The sequence below is a fragment of the Elaeis guineensis genome, chromosome 3, assembly GCF_000442705.2.
Source record: "Elaeis guineensis isolate ETL-2024a chromosome 3, EG11, whole genome shotgun sequence".
Classification (NCBI taxonomy): domain Eukaryota; kingdom Viridiplantae; phylum Streptophyta; class Magnoliopsida; order Arecales; family Arecaceae; genus Elaeis; species Elaeis guineensis.
Genome location: NC_025995.2, coordinates 77,249,569 through 77,257,033, shown reverse-complemented (window position 1 = coordinate 77,257,033; position 7,465 = coordinate 77,249,569). Strand labels below are relative to the sequence as shown.

At 32.5% G+C, this 7,465-nt stretch overlaps 1 non-coding gene across 1 annotated transcript; it reads left to right on the top strand.

Annotated features, from left to right (window-relative positions):
* The first annotated feature begins 1,002 nt into the window (after positions 1-1,002).
* On the top strand, positions 1,003-1,109 carry LOC114912843 (small nucleolar RNA R71). Its single transcript, XR_003798769.2, has one exon. It is a non-coding gene; the product is annotated as a small nucleolar RNA R71 (small nucleolar RNA).
* Positions 1,110-7,465: the final 6,356 nt, after the last annotated feature.

The window sequence follows — 7,465 nt, the reverse complement described above, 5'->3', positions numbered from 1 at the left end:
TTTGTCTAGAGGTAGAGCAGATTCTAAACCACTGGGAATGGAGCCTTAGGTACAGGTGCTGATTTAACAGGTTCTTCCCTCTCTGCTAATTTATTCTTCTTTGGTTCAGTCGATTTTAAAGATTCTGATTCTTGAGTTATCTTGACTGATTTATGGTTCTCCCACTTCTAAGGTCATGATAGATTTGGCATGTTCGAAAAAAATTTCTGGGCTAATGGAGCTCTCAACCATGTACTGCCCCTTTGGATTACTAATAGATTGCTCGGGTAATTTGCTTTCCTCCCTCCTATTTAAGGCTGTAGCTAGTTGCCTATCTGGACTTCTAGCTTTGCAATTGACTGTGTGTGGAAGTGTAAAACCTGTAGTTCTTGCATAATCTTTTCAAGGCAGCTTTGAAGAAGATTGGGAATTTAGTGCTAGTTGTGGGTATGGAGCCAGTTTATAAGCTCCCTCAGTGTAGTTAGGTCTGGATACTGGGGGCTTTGCAGCAGGTTGTTGGGCCCAAGAGAAATTAAGATAGTTTCTCCAATCCGGATAGTAGGTGTTGGAGAAAGGGTTGTATTCTGATCTGAAATTATTTTGAGTTTACGCTTGATTGACTTGTTCATGTATAAACTTAGAAAATTAATATGCAGCAAGACAATCATAAAGAATGAGAAAGACTCGAACATATTGAACAAACATCTATCATAGATGTGGGTGGAGTTCTGATGGCATTATTTGCAGTATTCGGTTCATCATTTGAGATAATTCATTCATTCGACTATGGATGTCCACTGAACTACCAATCTCATAAATCCCACCCCATTTATGTCCAGACATGGGAGGGTCTTTCTGGCAGCAGACATGTGGTGCAATGAGTTTTCACTTAGAATTTCAAACAGCTGCCAGGCTTCATGCTCATTTTTCAACATGAAGGTTCCACCATAGGATGCATCAATCATTTGCCGGTGCTTTTCTAACAAGCCATCATAGAAGCAATGGACCAGTTGCTATTTGGTTACAACATGGTGAGGGTATTTTCTAATCAGTTCTTTTAATCTCTTCCAAGTCTTATGAAATATCTCTCTATCCAATTGGGAAAAACTAGTTATGGCTTTTTTGATTTGATTAGTTTTTTCAACTGGAAAGTATTTTTTAAGAAATTTCCTCTGCAGTTGATCCAGGTTGAAATTGTGATTGTATCTAAGGAGTTCAGCCAATATTTGATTGTCTTTCAGTGAGAAAAAAAATAATTTCAACCTAAGAGCATCGTCGGAGAAATTTTGAATTCTAATCATTGAATAGATATCCAAAAATTCATCTAAATATCTGTATGGGTCCTTATTAGCAAGTCCATAAAATGATGAGAGCATTTGGATGACACTTGACTTGATTTTATATTGAACTGCCTCAACTGGAGGCACCTGGATGCAAGGAGAGTAGGTATATGTGAAAGGAGTAAAATACTCCTTCAACTGCCTAGGTGGATCATTCTCCTGGTTTCGGTCCATATTCTTGGGTTTGTTGGCTTTAAGGGTTCTTTCGATTTCAGGATCTAACAGTTGAATCTTGGATTGCAATGAGTGACGTTCGAGCATAAAACCTACAATTTATATCTTAAAGCAAACACAAGCAATTTCAATTTTTTTTATAATTTTTTTTGGATTTTTAGGTATAAATAAAAGAAGAGGATGAAAGAAATTCTAAAGATAAGAGCTTATTGAGTCCTAAATCTAAGAAGTAGATGTGAAGAATTTAAGTTAAATTAAATATTTTTAGTTAGTAATCAAGTGTGTCAATCAATCCTAGCTACGAGTTATCCTAGATTTAGACAGCTTTTAACTGTCAAGATCACCTTCAAGCACTCCAAGTAGCAGACTAGCCACTCAATTGGTCAGATAAGTGTAAGGTTGGTGGGGGTCGTCCGTTGTTTTCTTAGACACCAACTGAATTGATCAGGTAAGCGAACGGAATCAATTAATGAACCACCTTCCTTCGAACGTAATCTCTAAATCACTTTTCTAGATACCAATTAAACTTACTAACCTTAATCCAATCCAACTCTTATGATTCCTTGTCCTATTGAGCTCAAGAGTCCTTAGGGCCAACATCTAATTGATTTTAGGTTAAAAATTTGGGTTAATGCAAATGCATGATGGTGGTTTGTAGACCAAGAAAGGGTGATAAAATCTTCCCTTATATTGCTTAAGATTTTGCCCTTAAGATATTTTATGAAATTATGTGATGTAAAAAAAAAAGTATCCAAATTTGTGATTAATCAAGATTAAATTAATTTATTTCTCTTTTTAGGTTTGGTAATTAAATATCTAATTTTCTAAATAGATTATAAGGCATCAGTGTAAAGATTTGGTTGATTTTGTAAAAATATAAGTTTGACTAAATTAACTAGGCAAGTTAGAAAGCAAATAAAAGGTAAAAAGCAAATATAGCAAATATATTTTTTTTTTGATTTTTTTTTGATTTTTTTTTATAGAACAAGAGAATCAAAGACAAGCTGAAAAATAAAGTAATTAAAATAAGGATAAAAATAAGTATACTAATTAACCAAGAAAGCAATAAATTAAAGAAAGCAGTAAATAGATTTTTTTATTTTTTTATAGATTTTTATAACTCAACGTAACTAAAGAACGATTTTTGGCAACGATGTCAAAATTGATCACTGTCGTAGGCGTCAAAAATAAATCACTAACTCAAAACTACGTAGATAGTAGTGAGTCAGGTTTGTATCCACAGAGATCGTGTTGTTATATTTAAGTTATTTTAATCTTAAGTTAAAAAAAATAGATATGTGATTAATTAAAAGACTATTGAGCACTAAAGCAAGTAAATAAAATTTGATTTTAGCAATGAGATGGAAGTTTGGATCAAATATGAGGATGGATTCTCAGGGTTTCAACTATTTCTTGTTTGACAGCTAGTATCTTTCTTTCACATATTTTTGCTTGGGTATCTAAATAATAAAGATATAGCCTATCTTAGAGAGCACAGTCCATATCCATTGGATCACATTCCGTCCCTTAAGGATATAGGCTAGTCTAAATTATCTAGATGCAAAAGAGAGATCTTTACCTAAAGATAATCTATCCCAAGAGAAGAAATTGTATCCGTAGATCACAGGTCATCCCAAAGATAATAGATTATTCTAGATTAAAGACTTATGCAAAGAAAATAAAGATATGAAAATATAAACAAATAAAATCAATCTTCATTGCATATTAAAGAAGAATACATAAAATCTATAATAAAATGCACTGTCAAAATAAAATTACAGAGATCTCTTGAGATGTGGTTGTCTAGCTGGCCATCGGGAGATTCTTCACCACGAACTACATCCTGGACTCTAGATATTTTTTCTTCAACTTGAAAAAGATATTCAAGAGTAAGAGGAGTTGATTTGGTGGAGAATAGACTGAGGGAAGTGGGTTTGGAAGAGTTGGAAGGTGGAAGAGGGTTGCTGAAATTTTTAGGCTGCAGTCTATAGGGCTGGAAAGAGAGAAAGATTTGAAGGACTTTTTAGAGCTTTTGGATATGATAATTTTATGGTTTGTAAGAACTAATGGAGTTTGGAATGGTAGAGTTTGAGGAAAAAAGATTGTACCTATGGCTGGCTAAAAATTTGGGAAGATACGGTTGGCGTGAAGAAGGGTGTGGCATAGAACTTAAGGCTATGGGGATTTGGATGTGGGGAAGGCTTATTGGCGTGGAGAAGGCTGATGGATCCTTGAAGGAGGCCTTGAGATCTTATTTATAGAGTGGGGAGTGATCTTTTAGGGTTTAGAGATGTGAGTTAAGAAAGAAAAGAGAAGTGGGAGCATGAATAAGGACTCTTAGATCAAGTATCTTGCTTCTCCTCCATTGATCAATAAGTCATGTTCACACTTGATTTTCATGAAGAGTGATCTTTTAATCTAAACCCTTGATATTTAAGTCATGTTCATACTTGGTTCCATATATTTTCTTATCTAGACCTTTGATTGGAGAGGCTACTTCTGGATCCTTGATCTTTAAGTCGCATTCACACTGGAATGGGAGCTGGTGACCTAATTCATTCGAATCTGATCCGATTTGAGTTCAATTTGAATTGTATGAATTCAAACTCTTAATTACCTATAAAATAGACTAAAGATCATCAAATTTTAATAAATAAAGCATAATTAAATAAAATTATGTGTCTCTAGTGATTTAATTCAGGTGTTCATCAGAACCATGAGCAATGCTTACAGTGTGTGGCCGGTTATACTAATGCGTACAATGTTGCACCATGAAAATATATGAAAGAGTCATTTATAATTTTATCATTGTTTATTCTTAGACCTACAGCTCCTATAATGAGATAGATATTTATCTGCGATCCTTAATCAATGAATTGAGAGAACTTTGGGAGATTGATGTTGTAACATATGATTCAATCAGTAAAAAATTTTTTGATTGCATGCGATGATAATGTGGATAATTAATAATTTTTTGATATATGGCAACCTATTTGAATGGAGTATAAAAGGATATTTGGCATGTCCAATTTGCAATGGTGATAGCTGTTCCGTTAGGCTGAAGTATGAAAGAAAAATTACCTATATGTGTCATCGTCGGTTTTTACCATCTAATCATTCTTGGAAACCCATCAAAATCGATGCTTCCATAGAAAGTCAGAGATACATGGGCCATCTTATGTGATGAGTGGAGATGACATATTGGCACAACTAGAAGCCATTGACAGTGTCAAATTCGGCAAAATTTCTACGAGTTACAAGCAAGTGTAATGAATCAGAGTTGAACTAGATGAAGTGGAGTATATTTTTTAAACTATCTTATTCGCAATATCTCCTACATCATCATAACTTGGATATTATGTACATTGAGAAGAATATTTATGATAATATTATTGGGACACTTCTTAATGTCAAGGGAAAAACATAGGATAATCTAAATTCTTGACTAGACCTGAAAAGAATGGGATTACAATATAAGTTGCACTTGGTGCCCGTGATGGTGGAAAATTCTTAATGTCAACTGTAAGTTATACATTGCATAGAGATGAGAAAAGAAGATTTTATGAGTGGTTAAAAATTATAAATTTTTTGATAATTTTGCCTCCAACATTTCAAGACATGTGAACTTAAAAGATGACAGTATCTTGGATATGAAGAGTCATGACTCTCATATTATGATGCAGCATCTTATATCCGTTGTAATACATGGCTTCTCCATCCTAAAGGTACAGAATACACATTGAATTGGATATTTTCTTTTCAGAATTATGTTATCGAAAACTCCAAGTTGATATACTTGAGAAACTTCGATCAGATATTATCCTAATGTTATGTAAGCTCAAAAAAATTTTCATTCTTATTTTTCGACATTATGGTATATTTGGTGGTTTACCTTCCAAGGGAGGCTTTGCTTACCAGGCTAGTTCAGTACCAATGGATATATCCTATTGAGCGATAAAAATATTATAAAAAAATTAATTTTTTACTTAATTTACAATCATTACAATTCTAATTACATATATTTTATATTATTTTTATCATTTTGTATGTGTAGATTCTTGTATAAATTGAAACAATATGTACAAAATAAAGCACATCCAAAAGGATCAATTATGGAAGCATATATTTTTACAGAGTGTCTTACATTCTGTTTAATGCACTTCGATGATATAGAAACGTGATTCAATCATGAAGAGTGCAATGTAGATAGGGAGTAGGCCGACATTGAATCTACATTATCTGTTTTCAAGATTAATGTTCGTCTCATTAATGGAAGAAAGTACAAATATATGGATATAGAAAATGCGACTTGGTGCATTTTTATGTACTAAATAATTGTAAAGAAATTTATTATTATATGGAGTAAGTACTTTTACATAATTAACATTATATACTTTTCATGAGATAAAATAAATAATAAATATGTATTTATTGTAGGGAGCATAGAGACATATTATTGCGACAAAATAATAGAGATATCAAGGACGACATCGAAGAAAATTCACAACTTAGTTCAGACAACGTATAAGCACTATAGTAGTTTTATTCAACTTTTTATTACATGTAATGTATACAGATAGTTTATTGTAATTTATACGTATGTTGTTGCAGATGATATTAATGTATCATAATAAAGAAGATGGTGCAATCAAGAACTATATGATTTGGCATGCCACCTCAATCCTAGGGTTTCATGTTATAGCTCATGTATTGTTGATGGCATGAGATTTTATTCAGGGGATTTTGATATGCAGAGGCAGATTCAAAATAGTAGAATTTTGATGTTGGAAACTGATGGAGATAATGAGATTGAATATTATGGTATCCTAACGGATATCATACAGTTAAGATACGGGTCAAAATAATTTGTTTATCTATTTAAATATCAATGATGAGATATCGCAATAATAGAACTGATATTTATAAAGATGCATACTTCACAAGTGTCAACTTTGTGAGAATATGGAACCAATTCGATCCTTCATACTCACTAATCAGGCAAAGTAGGTAATATATCTAAAGGATATGAGATATAAAGGTGAATAATATGTTGTACAAAGGATTGCATCAAGGGGTGTCTATAACATACATGTTCATTCTAAGATAGAAACAGATGAGGATTTCTTTCAGGAGAACAGAATATAGATGACTTGAGATAGTACAGTGCCGACATTGGAAGCACATCTTCTCTGATTAGGGATGATGTGCAACCTGATAATGTTGATGTCAGTGAATTAAATCTAAATGTGTTAGAGGATGATGATGATAATAATGACAACTTCATAAATGATGATGAGAAATATTATATATTAATGGATTACGATGACAAAGATATTGATAATCCTCCTAATGACGATACAGATATTAATAATAATATGTATTTTTTTAAAAAAACTCATATATCTTATATTTCATATATCATTTAGTATTGATGTAATTTTTATCTATATTATATTATCTCTAATATATTGCTTAATACAGGCATGCCACTAGGAGGCCGATCACATAGAGGGGCCCATATGTAGATAAGGCAGGCACATCATCTCTTGTCATGACAGGTTGATTTTACATATTAAATTTTTTTATATTTAATTTATTTTATTTTTTATCATGTATAAATAACTGATTTTAAGCTATGCCACTAGGAGGACGATCTGATAGGAGGGGGCCACATAGAGATATCGGTATATCTCCATTTCAGTAGCAGTCATATCATCCTAAGGTAGGCACATCATCTCCTATCATGATAGTTTGATTTTACATATTATAATTTTTTATATTTAATTTATTTTAATTTTTTATCATATATAAATAATTAATTTTAAGCTATGCCATCAGGAGGACCATCTGACAAGGGAGACCCATACGGAGATGTCGGTACCTCCTCATCTCAGTAGCTATCTATCGAGATAGGCACATCATCTCCTACCATGATAGATTGATTTTATATATTATAATTTTTTATATTTAAT